Consider the following 15,741-nt stretch of genomic DNA (forward strand, 5'->3'; position numbering starts at 1 on the left):
TACTGTCTCCTTGTTGATCTTCTGTCCTGTTGATCTGTCTATCTCTGAGAGTGGAGTATTGAAGTCCCCCAGTACTATTGTATTGGGGTCTAAGTCTCCCTTTAAGTCCCTTAACAAGTCTTTTAAATAAGCTGGTGCCCTGTAATTAGGTGCATATACGTTGATAATCGTTATATCTTCCTGTTGAATGGATCCCTTAATCATTAAATAGTGCCCCTCTTTGTCTCTCCTAACAGTTTTTGTGGTAAAGTTTATGTTGTCCGATATTAAGATGGCTACGCCCGCTCTCTTTTCATTTCTGTTGGCGTGGTATATCTTTTTCCAGCCTTTCACTCTCAGCCTGTATGGATCATTGTTGGATAGATGGGTTTCTTGTAAGCAGCAAAAGGATGGGTTTTGTTCCTTAACCCAATCAGCCAATCGGTGTCTTTTAACTGGACAGTTCAAGCCATTAACATTCAATGTGACTATTGAGAAGGAGTAACTTTGCCCTGCCATTAGCCAAATATACTTTCTAATATATGGATTGAGATTCCTGTGATCTTTTGGTGTGAGGTTTCCTACCTTTACCTTCTTTCATATTGGTGACCGTGTTTCTGTGTTTCTGTATGTAACACATCTTTAAGCATCTTTTGCAGGGCTGGACGAGTGGCGACAAATTCTTTCAGTTTCTGTTTGCTTTGAAAGGTCTTTATTTCACCTTCATTCATAAATGAGAGCTTTGCAGGATATAATATTCTGGGCTGGCAGTTTTTCTCTCTTAGCACCTGGGCTATGTCTCGCCATTCTCTCCTAGCTTGCAGGGTTTCTGAAGAGAAGTCAGCTGTGAGTCTAATTGGAGATCCTCTGAGAGTAATCTGGCGTTTCTCTCTTGCACATTTTAGGATCTTTTCTTTGTGTTTCACTGTGGTGAGTTTGATTACGACGTGTCGTGGTGAGGATCTCTTTTGGTCATGTTTATTAGGGGTTCTATGAGCTTCCTGTATTAGGATGTCTCTGTCTTTGTCCAAACCTGGGAAATTTTCTGCTAGTATCTCACTAAAAAGGCCTTCTAATCCTTTCTCTCTCTCCATGCCTTCAGGTACTCCTAGCACCCGAATGTTGGGTTTTTGAAGAGTATCCTGTAGATTCCTGACAGTATTTTTAAGATTTCTGATTTCTTCTTCTTTTCTTTGATTTGATTGTTTCCTTTCCTGTTCTCTGTCTTCTAAGTCTGATATTCTCTCTTCTGCTTCGTCCATTCTGTTTTTAATACTCTCTAATGTGTTTGTCATTTGATCTATTGAATTCTTCATTTCATTATGATTTCTCATCACTATCACCATTTCTTGTTCCACTAGTTGTTTCAATTCATTTTGATTCCTCCTTAATATTTCATTTTCACGAGAGAGATTTTCTATCTTGTCCATGAAGGATTTCTGTAGTTCAAGAATTTGTTTTTGAGAACTTCTTAATGTTCTTAGCAATTTTTTGAGATCTGCTTCTTGCATTTCTTCAATCTCCTCATCTTCATAATCTTGAATTGGGGTGTCTTTTTCATTTGGGGGTGTCATAGTGTCTTCCTTATTCTTGTTAGCTTGGTTTTTGTGTTTGTTGTTTGGCATGTTGGAGATATTTGGTTTCTTCACTGTGGTGTTTTTTCTTGTACACTATGGCTCTATATTAAGTGGACTGTCTGCTTTCAGTGGTGCCTTAGAGGCTTGAGATGAGTGTGGACTGAGAGCTGTGTTTGGTTCCTCAGGGCTGAGGGTGTGTCAAAGATGACACTCCCAGGTTAGGTGTGGTAAATCTCTCTCTTTTTTGATTCAAAAGGGAAGTAATTCCACACAGCTGAACGTAATTGGAGGTAGTTAGCAGGCAAATGATATACCCACAGGAGCCAGAGATCAGAAGCTCTTTCCCAAGGACCACACAGGGAATCTCTGCTGCCCTCAGTGTTGGCTCCAATTCTCCTGCAATCTCCCACTGGGTTGCCAAGTTAGATGCTAATCTCCTGTTATTTCACCCCTCCCCCCAGAGTCAGGTTTTTCTGCTAGGCTCAGGGCCGGTGCAGACCTGAGGTCGCCCAGCTTATGACGTATGTCCAAAATGGCGCCTGCTCTGTCTTGCTCGCCTTTGAGAGGTGAGCAGAGAGAGAGAAACTTGTGTCCGTATCAGTCACTTTTTTTATTTTTTTTTCTCTCTCTTCTAGTTAGCCTGGTGAACTTTTCCCCACGGAGTTTCAAGCCTCGTTCCCTCTAGCCTCCTCTTTCCGCTTGCTCGCTGGCGTCTCGGGCTATGGAGGTTCGGCTCACCTCGCGTTCCAGCGCTGGTGCGTTGAGTCTGCCGCTGGTGTCCCGAACTTGGGCTCCCACGCTCTCCACGCAGGTCCACTGTGAATCACTAGTTCCGGAAGAGTTTCCTCTGCTGTTTCATCCCCTACTCTTCCTTGACCCTGCAGTATCTCCACTTATATTAAACTTTCTCTCCCCCCGGACTAAGTGTGCTTCTGCCTATTCCGCCATCTTGCCCGGAACCCCCCGGTCATTGTTTCTTATAGTGTCCATTTCACTTCAACAGGTTTCCCCTTTGGTGCGCAGTTGTCGCCAATCAGGGAAAACAAATGATATTTGTCACTTTGGGACTGGCTTAATTCACTCAGTATGATGTTTTCCAGATTCCTCCATTTGTTGCAAATGACTGGGTTTCATTGTTCCTTACTGCTGTATAGTATTCTATGGAGTACATGTCCCATAATTTCTTTATCCAGTCTACTGTTGATGGGCATTTGGGTTGATTCCAGGTCTTAGCTATTGTGAATTGAGCTGCAATGGAAAGCCAAGATACCATGGAAAAGATAAAAAAAAAGAAGACGACCTAAATGAAAGATCTCTGCGAGTGAGATCCCAGTGGAAAGAACGGGGCCATCAAAGAAGGAGGTACCTTTCTCTGAAGGGAGGAGAGAACTTCCACTTTGACTATGACTCTATCGGAATAAGATCGAAGTCGGTGAACTCTAAAGACTTCCATAGCCCTGGCAACTCATGACTAGAGCCTAGGGAGATTACTGACACCATGAACAGGAGTGTCAAATTGTTAAGTCAGCAACAGGAGTCACTGTGTGCTTACATCCCATGTGGGATCTGTCCTTAATGTGTTGTCTAATGTGCAGTGATGCTATAACTAGTACTGAAACAGTATATTTACACTTTGTGTTTCTGCGTGGGTACAAACTGATGAAATCTTTACTAATTATATACTGAATCGATCTTCTGTATATAAAGAAAAATGGAAATGAAAAAAAAAATCTGGTGTTAAATTGGAAATGGCACAGAAAATTAATTAATTTTTTTAAAAAATATTATGTAGGATCTCTGTCTTTAATGTGCTGTACACTCTTATTTAATGCTATAAGTAGTACTCCAACAGTATTTTTTCCACTTTGTGTTACTATATGGGGGCAAACTGTTGAAATCTTTACTTAATATATACTAAACTGATCTTCTGTATATAAAGAGAATTGAAAATGAATCATGATGTGATTGGAAGGGGAGAGGGAGCGGGAAAGGGGAGGGTTGTGGGTGTGAGGGAAGTTTTGGGAGGGGGAAGCCATTGTAACCCATAAGCTGTACTTTGGAAATTTATATTCATTAAATAAATGTTTAATTTTAAAAAAAAGTGGAATTAGTGTAGCCTTAGGAAAAGACTCAAGAAAAAAACCGCAGAGGAAATGCTTCCGCATCTAGTGGATGTGGCACAGAGGACCTACAGGGAGCCCACCGCGTGGAAGCCCACCCACGGGAGCCGAGCTGCAGAATCTCACAGGCACGGGAACAGGAGGTAAGACAAAAACCTCAGAAACCCCAGACATTGGCGGGGAAAGGCAGGCAGAGGCCTGATGCCCCACTGGACAAAGATCACCAGGCTGACTGGAGGAGAGAAAAAAAAACACGAATAAATCAGGGGAACCAGCACAGACACTAGCCTCTCTCTCCACTCACCTAACAAAGCCGAGCAAAACAAAGAGCAGGCGCCATTTTACATATCTAAAGTGGCAATGAGTACACAAACTCAGTAACCTTGGGACTGTGGCAAAAATTGAGAACACATTGAGGGCTGCATAAACTCTTTGTGTGGTCCCAGGGGTAGGTCAAACGAATACTCACAGAGGCCAGATTTCAAGTACCCTCAATTCCACTCAGCTGTGCCGAATTACTTCCCAACTGAGTCCAAAAAAAAAAAAAAGAGAGATCCAGCAAGGAGCAAGGGAGAGAACAATCTGAGTGAGTCACTTTTTACACAGCCTTAAACCTGAAGAATCAAGCAGAGTTCTCTGGCCACACCCGTCACAGCCTCTAAGGATCCATCAAAGCAGACAGCCCACTTAGAGGCATAGTATAACAAGAAAAAATCAACACAGCAAAAAAAAAAAAAAACATAAATTATCTCCAACATGCCAAACAACAAACGTAAAAACTGAGGTAACAAGAGCAAGGAAGACACTATGATGCTCCCAAATGAACAAGACACCCCAATTCAAGATTATGAAGATGAAGAGATAGAGGAAATGCAAGAAGCGGATCTCAAAAAATTGATAAGAACATTAAGAAGTTCTCAAAAACAAATTCTTGAACTACAGAAATCCTTAATGGACAAGATAGAAAATCTCCCTTGTGAAAATGAAATATTAAGGAGGAATCAAAATGAAATGAAACAACTAGTAGAACATGAAATTGTGATAGTGACAAGAAACCATAATGAAATGAAGAACTCCATAGATCAAATGACAAACACATTAGAGAGCCTTAAAAAACAGAATGGGTGAAGCAGAAGAGAGAATATTGGACTTAGAAGACAGAGAACAGGAAAGGAAACAGTCAAATCAAAGAAAAGAAGAAGAAATCAGAAATCTTAAAAATACTGTCAGGAATATACAGGATATTATTAAAAAACCCAACATTCGGGTTCTAGGAGTTCCTGAAGGCATGGAGAGGGAGAAAGGATTAGAAGGCCTTTTTAGTGAGATACTAGCAGAAAATTTCCCAGGTTTGGAGAAGGACAGAGACATCCTAGTACAGAAAGCTCATAGAACCCCTAATAAACATGACCAAAAGAGATCCTCACCATGACACATCATAATTAAACTCACCACAGTGAAACAGAAAGAAAAGATCCTAAAATGTGCAAGAGAGAAACACCAGATTACTCTCAGAGGATCTCCAATTAGACTCACAGCTGACTTCTCTTCAGAAACCCTACAAGCCAGGAGAGAATGGCGAGATATAGCCCAGGTGCTAAGAGAGAAAAACTGCCAGCCCAGAATATTATATCCTGCAAAGCTCTCATTTGTGAATGAAGGTGAAATAAAGACCTTTCACAGCAAACAGAAATTGAAAGAATTTGTCGCCACTCGTCCAGCCTTGCAAAAGATGCTTAAAGATGTGTTACATACAGAAACACAGAAACACGGTCACCAATATGAAAGAAGGTAAAGGAAGGAAACCTCACAGCAAAAGATCACAGGAGTCTCAAACCATATATTAGAAAAAATCTTTGGCAAATGACAGGGCAAAGTTACTCCTTCTCAATAGTCACATTGAATGTTAATGGCCTGAACTTTCCAGTTAAAAGACACCGATTGGCTGATTGGGTTAAGGAACAAAACCCATCCTTTTGCTGCTTACAAGAAACTCATTTTTCCAACTATGATGCATACAGACTGAAAGTGAAAGGCTGGAAAAAGATATACCATGCCAACAGAAATGAAAAAAGAGCGGGCATAGCCATCTTAATATTGGACAACATAAACTTTACCACAAAAACTGTTAGGAGAGACAAAGAGGGACACTATATAATTATTAAGGGATCCATTCAACAGGAAGATATAACGATTATCAATGTATATGCACCTAATTACAGGGCACCCGTTTATTTAAAAGACTTGTTAAGGGACTTAAAGGGAGACTTAGACACCAATACAACAGTACTGGGGGACTTCAATACTCCACTCTCAGAGATAGACAGATCAACAGGACAGAAGGTCAACAAGGAGACAGTAGATTTAAGTGACACTATAGCCCAAATGGATCTAACAGATATCTACAGAACATTTCATCCTACATCCAAAGACTTTACATTCTTCTCAGCAGTACATGGAACCTTCTCTAGGATTGACCACATACTAGGCCATAAAGCAAGTCTCAGCAAATTCAAAAGAATTAGAATCATACCATGCATCTTCTCAGACCACAAATGAATGAAATTGGAAATTAGCAACTCGGGAATCCCTAGAGTACGTGCAAACACATGGAGATTTAACAACATGATCCTGAATGAACAATGGGTCATAGAAGAAATTAAAAGAGAAATCAAAAATTTTCTGGAAGTAAATGAGGATAACAGCACAACATACCAAAGCCTATGGGATACAACAAAAGCAGTGTTAAGAGGAAAATTTATATCAATAGGTGCCTACATCAAGAAATTGGAAAGGCACCAAATAGATGAGCTTTCAAGTCATCTCAAGGATCTAGAAAATGTGCAGCAAACCAAACCCAAACCCAGTAGGAGAAGAGAAATAATTAAAATCAAAGAAGAAATCAACAGGATTGAATCCAAAATAACATTACAAAAAATCAGCCAAACGAGGAGCTGGTTTTTTGAAAAAATAAACAAAATTGACACCCCATTGGCCCAACTCACTAAAAAAAGAAGAGAAAAGACCCAAATCAATAGGATCAGAGATGAAAAGGGAAACGTAACAACAGACACCACAGAAATAAAAAGAATCATCAGAAATTACTACAAGGACTTGTATGCCAGCAAACAAGGAAATCTATCAGAAATGGACAGATTCTTGGACACATACAACCTACCTAAATTGAGCCAGGAAGACATAGAAAACTTAAACAGACCCATAACTGACACAGACATTGAAACAGTAATAAAGGCCCTCCCAACAAAGAAAAGCCCAGGACCAGATGGATTCACTGCTGAGTTCTACCAAACATTTAGAGAAGAACCAACTCCAATTCTTCTCAAACTATTCAAAACAATCGAAAAAGAGGGAATCCTCCCAAATTCTTTCTATGAAGCCAGCATCACCTTAATTCCTAAGCCGGAAAAAGATGCAGCATTGAAAGAGAATTACAGACCAATATCCCTGATGAACATAGATGCAAAAATACTCAATAAAATTCTGGCCAATAGAATCCAACAACACATCAGCAAGATCATCCACCCAGACCAAGTGGGATTTATCCCTGGTATGCAGGGATGGTTCAATGTTCTCAAAAACAATCAACGTGATACACCACATTAACAGACTGCAGAAGAAAAACCATATGATTCTCTCAATAGATGCAGAGAAAGCATTTGATAAAATACAACACCCTTTCATGATGAAAACTCTAAGCAAACTGGGTATGGAAGGAACATTTCTCAATACAATCAAAGCAATATATGAAAAGCCCACGGCCAGCATCCTATTAAATGGGGAAAAGTTGGAAGCATTTCCGCTGAGATCTGGTACCAGACAGGGATGCCCACTCTCACCACTGCTATTCAATGTAGTTCTGGAAGTTTTAGCCAGAGATATTAGGCAAGAGAAAGAAATTAAAGGGATACAAATCGGGAAGGAAGAACTCAAACTATCCCTCTTTGCAGATGATATGATTCTTTATTTAGGGGACCCAAAGAACTCTACTAAGAGACTGCTAGAAATCATCGAAGAGTTTGGCAAAGTAGCAGGATATAAAATCAATGCACAAAAATCAACAGCCTTTGTATACACACGCAATGCCACGGCTCAGGAAGAACTTCTAGGATCAATCCCATTCACAATAGCTACAAAAACAATCAAATACGTTGGAATAAACTTAACCAAGGACGTTAAAGATCTCTACGATGAAAACTACAAAACCTTAGAGAAAGAAATAGAAGAGGATACCAAAAATGGAGAAATCTTCCATGCTCATGGATTGGAAGAATCAATATCATCAAAATGTCTATTCTCCCAAAAGCAATTTATACATTCAATACAATACCAATCAAGATACCGAGGACATTCTTCTCAGATCTGGAAAAAATGATGCTGAAATTCATATGGAGACACAGAAGACCTCGAATAGCCAAAGCAATCTTGTACAACAAAAACAAAGCCGGAGGCATCACAATCCCAGATTTCAGGGCATACTACAGGGCAGTTGTCATCAAAACAGCATGGTACTGGTACAGAAACAGATGGATAGACCAATGGAACAGAATAGAAACACCAGAAATCAATCGAAACATCTACCGCCAACTTATATTTGATCAAAGATCAAAAACTAATCCCTGGAATAAGGACAGTCTATTCAATAAATGGTGCTGGGAAAATTGGATTTCCTCGTGCAGAAGCTTGAATCAAGACCCATACCTTTCACCGTACACAAAAATTCACTCAACATGGATTAAAGACTTAAATCTAAGACCTGAAACCATCAAATTATTAGAGAGCATTGGAGAAACCCTGCAAGATATAGGTACAGGCAAAGACTTCTTGGAAAAGACCGCAGAAGCACAGGCAGTCAAAACCAAAATTAACATTTGGGATTGCATCAAATTGAGAAGTTTCTGTACTTCAAAAGAAACAGGAGAGTGAAGAGGCAACTGACAGAATGGGAAAAAATGTTTGCAAACTATACTACAGATAAAGGGTTGATAAACAGAATCTACAAAGAAATCAAGAAAATCCACAACAACAAAACAAAGAACCCACTTAAGAGATGGGCCAAGGACCTTAATAGACATTTTTCAAAAGAGGAAATCCAAATGGCCAACAGATACAGGAAAAAATGTTCAAGATTACTAGCAATCAGAGAAATGTAAATCAAAACCACAGTGAGTTTCACCTCACCCCGGTGAGAATGGCTCACATTCAGAAATATACCAACAACAGATGCTGGAGAGGATGTGGGGAAAAAGGGACACTAACCCACTGTTGGTGGGAATGCAAACTGGGTAAACTACTATGGAAGTCAGTCTGGAGATTCCTCAGAAACCTGATATAACCCTACCATACAACCCAGCCATCCCACTCCTTGGAATTTAGCCAAAGGAAATTAATTTGGCAAATAAAAAAGCCATCTGCACCTTAATGTTTATTGCAGCTCAATTCACAATAGCTGAAACATGGAACCAACCCAAATGCCCATCAACAGTAGACTGGATAAAGAAATTATGGGACATGTACTCCATTGAATACTATACAGCAGTAAGAAACAATGAAACCCGGTCATTTGCAACAAGATGGAGGAATCTGGAAAACATTATGCTGAGTGAATTAAACCAGTCCCAAAGAGACAAATATCATTTGTTTTCCCTGATAGGTGACAGTGAGCACCAATGGGGAAACCTGTTGAAGTGAAATGGACACTATAAGAAACAATGACCTGATCAGCTCTTGTCCTGACTCTAGATGTACAATGTAACACTTTATCCTTTTTAGTATTTTTGTTGTTGTTGTTGTTGTTCTAGTACTAGTGGTTGAACTCTGTAATTAACACACAATTATTCTTAGGAGTTTAAATTTTAACTGAAAAGTGATCCCTGTTAAATATAAAAGTGGAAAAAGAGAGGGAGGAGATGTACAATTTGGGACATGCTCAATTGGATTTGCCCCAAATGGTGGAGTTAGAAATGTGCCAGGGGATTCCAATAGAATCCCATCAAGGTGTCATGTACCAATGCCATCTCACTAGTCCAAGTGATCAATTTCAGTTCACAATTGATGGCTCTGATAGGTCTAAGAGTCAAAGGGATCACACAAACAAGACAAGTGTCTGCTAGTACTAACTGATAGAATCAAAAAGGGAGAGAAGGATCCAACATGGGAAGTGGGATACACAGCAGACTCATAGAATGGCAGATGTCCTAAACAACACTCTGGCCTCAGAATCAGCCCTTAAGGCATTCGGATCTGTATGAAGAGCCCATGAGAGTATTGTAGGCATGGATAGCCAAGATACCATGGAAAAGAAAAAAAAGAAGAAGAAGACCTAAATGAAGATCTCTGTGAGTGAGATCCCAGGGGAAAGAATGGGACCATCAAAGAAGGAGGTACCTTTCTCTGAAGGGAGGAGAGAACTTCCACTTTGACTATGACTCTATCGGAATAAGATCAAAGTCAGCGAACTCTAAAGGCTTCCATAGCCCTGGCAACTCATGACTAGAGCCTAGGGAGATTACTGATGCCATAAACAAGAGTGTCAAATTGTTAAGTCAGCAGCAGGAGTCACTGTGTACTTACATCTCATGTGGGATCTGTCCTTAATGTGTTGTCTAATGTGAAGTGATTCTATAACTAGTACTGAAACAGTATTTTTACACTTTGTGTTTCTGCGTGGGTGCAAACTGATGAAATCTTTACTAATTATATACAGAATCGATCTTCTGTATATAAAGAAAATTGGAAAAGAAAAAAAAAACCTGGTGTTAATTGGAAATGGCATAGAAAATTAATTTTAAAAAAATATTATGTAGGATCTCTGTCTTTAATGTGCTGTACACTCTTATTTAATGCTATAAGTAGTACTCCAACAGTATTTTTTCCACTTTGTGTTGCTATATGGGGGCAAACTGTTGAAATCTTTACCTAATATATACTAAACTGATCTTCTGTATATAAAGAGAATTGAAAATGAATCTTGATGTGAATGGTAGGGGAGAGGCAGCGGGAAAGGGGAGGGTTGTGGGTGGGAGGGAAGTTATGGGAGGGGTGAAGCCATTGTAATCCATAAGCTGTACTTTGGAAATTTATATTCATTAAATAAAAGTTTAATAAATGAAAAAAAAGCCTGTAGAATGAACATAGAGGCAAGGAAAAAGTCATTCCAGTAATGCTACATCTGTTCCCATACTGTGGTAGTCATTTCTAATTTTCAATTCTGAGAACATAGCAGTATTTTACTTCTTTGTACTTTTTTTGTTTTAGCTTATTTTTTATTATTTCTAATCTTTAACACAAAAAAGTAGTTGGAACACTGAAGGGGAAGCAGGATAACCAGGCACCAGTGCAAAGAGGTGTCTTAGATAAATGCCTCAGGGCCTGATACCACAGATGGTAACAAAGGAAATGAAGACCCCCAGAAATTAGCAGTTGGTAACTTTTCCAGTAGGAATTTGACAGCAGCTAGAGCTTTTAGAAGTGCAAACTGGTTGGGGCCAGCGCTATGGCGTAGCAGCTTAACGCCCTGGCTTGAAGCTTCGGCATCCCATATGGGTGCCAGTTTGAGACCCGGCTGCTCCACTTCCAATCCAGCTCTCTGCTATGGCCTGGGAAAGCAGTAGAAGGTGGCCCAAGTGCTTGGGCCACTGCACCCATGTGTGAGACCCGGAAGAAGCTCCTGGCTCCTAGCTTCAGATCGGTGCAGCTTCAGCCTTTGTGGCCAATTGGGAAGTGAACCATCGGATGTAGAACCTCCCCCCCGCCCCTCTCTCTGCCTCTCCCCTCTCTGTGTAACTATTTCAAATAAATAAATAATAAACAATCTTTTTTTAAAAAGTGTAAACTGGTGACAGCGGAGATGAAAAAGCTTTGGTTTTCATGGAGAAGACTCTTCTTGCAGAAATGATATGAAATAGGGATTACAAAAACCAGGAGATTTAAATAGCTGAAATGTTATACATTGGAAAGGATAATAGTAATACTAACAAAATTTTAAAAATTTTGTTTCTATTGACTTTCCGTGAAAACATGGCTCAGGAGGACACTGACTCCAAGTTAATTTTCTTTTTTTGGTGGTGGAATGACTCTTATAAAATGTGTACTAAAACTTACCTCTTTAAAGGCAGCTTGAAACTTTGAGTGCTGTGATTTATGTGAATGAATTATTTGGTTTTTTTAAGTTATGCAAGAAAATAGGATTTAAATATGATTTTCTACAAAGATTAGGACCCTCCAACAAAAAGAAATGTATATGTAAATGAGCTATGAAATTTCCATTGGTTAATGGTACAAAAATGATTTCTGTTACAAATTTTTCTTAAAAGATGAATGACAGTATTCAAGTGTTTTAGGCAGATAGATCAAACAGTGTTTGGATTTTTAATTGGTCTGTGCAATTGATTTCCAAGTATTAGCATATTTTTTTTGACAGGCAGAGTGGATAGTGAGAGAGAGAGACAGAGAGAAAGGTCTTCCTTTTTGCCGTTGGTTCACCCCCCAATGGCCGCTGTGGCCGGCGCATCTCGCTGATCCGAAGCCAGGAGCCAGGTGCTTCTCCTGGTTTCCCATGTGGGTGCAGGGCCCAAGCACTTGGGCCATCCTCCACTGCCTTCCCGGGCCATAGCAGAGAGCTGGCCTGGAAGAGGGGCAACCGCGATAGAATCCGGCGCCCCAACCGGGACTAGAACCCGGTGGGCCGGTGCTTTAAGGTGGAGGATTAGCCTGTTAAGCCATGGCACCTGCCCAAGTATTAGCATTTTGAAATGATCTGTGCTTCCCAAGTGTCAGGAATAGAAATGGCCTTGAGACAATTTCACTAAATGATTAAAATACTCCTTATTGCTTTAGAAAATTAAATATTTTAATTTGAGTATGATTTTATCTATGGAGATGATGACCTTGCTGGAATGGAATGTAACTGAGATTGAGCTTGGGGGCATTGCCAGGAGGCTGGACACTTGCAATTGAATTGTTCCTTTCCAAGGCCACAAGTCCTGGGAAAAGAATCATTTGTTTGCTTTTGTTTTCTTCCTCTTAGAGTGTTTTAAAATCTTGACTTGAGGCTGTGGTGTTCTGATCTCACACATGGCAAAGTTGGACTGCCCCTTTATTAAAAGTTGGGGAAATGCAGATTGTAAAGGGGAGAATGCTGTTTTAAATGCAAAATATTGAATAGGAGGGAAATCTATTGCATTGACAGTGCAATAGCAATTCTGACATTGGACAAACAGGAGAGGAATATGCTCAGCAAGTAAACTGAGAACCCCTGCCTTATTATCCCTGCAACATCCCAATTGTACTTCTCCTACATGCACAACCAGAACAAGCCACTAGTGAAAAATACCATGAGTCAGATAGGCAAAGGAAGTCAGATAAGACCTGGTGAGAACTGCACTACCCTGCTCCAGGGCTGGGAGAAGAGTCGGAATGCAGGAACACAGAACACTTATAATTAGAGCAAAAACCTTTTTTGAAAACTCAACTCTGGGGAGATAGGCTTGAATGAGCCCTTCCCCCAAGTCACATTGCAACTGAAAACAGGTGCCAATTGGACATGCAAAATGAGAGTCACTAGTATTACTATCCTCAAGAAAAGCATTCATCTGTAGCGGTTAAGTTCTTGAAGAATACATTGCTGGTCTTGGTCTCACCCAGGTCTGGGTAGGTATTTCAGTTTCTGGTTGCCTTATTATGATTTTGGCAAAAACCATATGCTGTACTTCAGTATTTTATGGGCTCTATGTAGATTACTTAGATGGAATGGATTTTGTACTTTATCACTATGTTGATTATGAAGTAACCATGAAGTGTGCAATTGAGTTATTTTCTTTGTCTTTTTAAAAGTATAATTTACATAAAGTACACTTTACTGCTTTTGGTGTATGGCTCTTTGAGTTTTGACAAATGATAACATTTGTACAACTACAGGCCACCCCCCGCCCCATACTCAGCCCCTGACAACCACTGATGTGTATTTTTTCCCTATAATTTTACCTTTTCCAGAATGCCATATTAATGAAATCATACAATATGTAGTCTTTTGAGGCTGATTTTTTAAAGATTTATTTTATTTATTTGAATGGCAGAGTTACAGAGATAGTGAGGAGAAATAGAGATTCTCTCACCTGCTGGCTCACTCCCCAAATGGCTGCAAACCAGAAATCAGGAGCTTAAGCCAGGTTCCCCATATGGGTGCAGGGGCCCAACAATTTAGGCCATCCTCCTCTGCCTTCCCAGCTGCAATAACAGGAAGCTGTATTGGAAATGGAACAGTCGGGACTCCGTCTGGTACCCATATGGGATAACAGAGTTGCAGGCGGTGGCTTAACCAGTTATACTACAGTGCTGGTCCCCTGAGGCTGATTTTTTGCACTTAGTAAAATGCATTTGAACTTCATGTTGTTGCACATATCAGTAGTTAATTACTTTTATTGCTGAGTAGTAGTATATTATATGCATATATGTGTGTGTGTATACATATGTACCTCAATATATCCACTATTTGGAGGACACAATGCTGTTTCCTTTTTTGAGAGACTATGAGTAAACCTGGCATAAACATTGGCATAGGAACATGTGTGTGTAGAAAAGTCTTGTATAAATACCCAGAAATGGGATTGCCGTTTTGTATGGTAACTGTGTGCTTAATTGTAAAAGAAATTGCCAACTGATTTTCAAAAGTGACTATTATTTTGTGTTTCCACCAGCAATGTATGTAGCTCAACATTTTTTGCCAGTACTAGTATTGTCATTTTAACAATTTACCATTCTAGGAGCTGGTGTTGTGGCCCAGCGGCACAGCGGGTTAAGCCACCATCTGTAGTGCCAGCATCCCATATGGGTGCCAGTTAGTGTCTTGGCTTCCACACTTCCAGTCCAGCTCTCTGCTATGGCCTGGGAAAGCAGTGGAAGATGACCCAAGTGCTTGGGCCCCTGCACCCACATGGGACACCTAAAGGAATCTCCTGGCTTCTGGCTTTGGCAGGCCCAGTCCCAGACCTTGTGGCCATTTGTGGAGTGAATCAATCTCTCTCTCTCTCTCTCTCTCTCTCTCTCTCATTGTAACTCTGCCTTTCAGATAAATAAATAAATCTTAAAAAAAGAATTTATCAATCTAATAAGTATATAGTGATATCATCATAAATTTTAATCCTCAATGAGCAGTCATGTTGAGTTCATGTGTTTGTCTATCTTCTTCTATGATAAACTGCTCAAAAAATCTTTTTCCTATTTTAAAATTGGTTGGTTGTTTCTCTTATTATTCTGGATACATGTCCTTTGCTAACTATGTGTCTTACAAACATTTTCTTTCAGTTTATAGCCTTGCTTTTCATTTTAAAATATGTATTTCAAAAAGCAGCAGTTTTAAATTGTGATGTTGTCCAGTTGATTCTTTACAGATTGTTCTTTGTATGTCCTAACTTACAAAATCCTTGCTTACCTCAATGATGAAGTTTACTTTTCTATAATGCTTCCTAAAACTTTTAAAGTTTTTAGCTATTAGGCTTAGGCTTATAACACATTTCACTTTAATTTTTATGTAAGGTTGGTGGTATGAGTTGAGCTTCAGTTTTTTTTTTTTTAAATTAGGTTCAATTGTTCCAGGACTATATATAAAGTTTATACTGAAACATGGGTAGTGAGTGGAAATCAAGGCCTTTGAAACAATAGGGGTGGTAAAGTTAAGGTGAAGTGAAATTATTTTCCATGTGTCATCTTGTTGACATGGGGGAAATGGGTGGATAAATTGAGCATTTTGATGGATGCAGAATTTAATATGTTACTTTAAATACATAGTACAGAAATATCTGTACTAGAGGAAAGAAAAATACAGCAAGCAGCAATGCAAAATAAATAGCAAATATAAAATAAGGTGCAAAACACAAAATAAAGCACATCAATCTTTAAATTATATTTGAATGGGCAAATATCTCCAGTTAAAATAGAGACAGTCAAGTAGATTAAAAATACACTTAAAGTGATAAACATTGAAATTAAGAGGATGGGAAAGATTGTGGAGGGAGAGAGGTGTTTTGAGCAGTCCCTCTGCAGCCCTC

Source organism: Lepus europaeus, chromosome X, assembly GCF_033115175.1.
Source record: "Lepus europaeus isolate LE1 chromosome X, mLepTim1.pri, whole genome shotgun sequence".
NCBI lineage: Eukaryota > Metazoa > Chordata > Mammalia > Lagomorpha > Leporidae > Lepus > Lepus europaeus.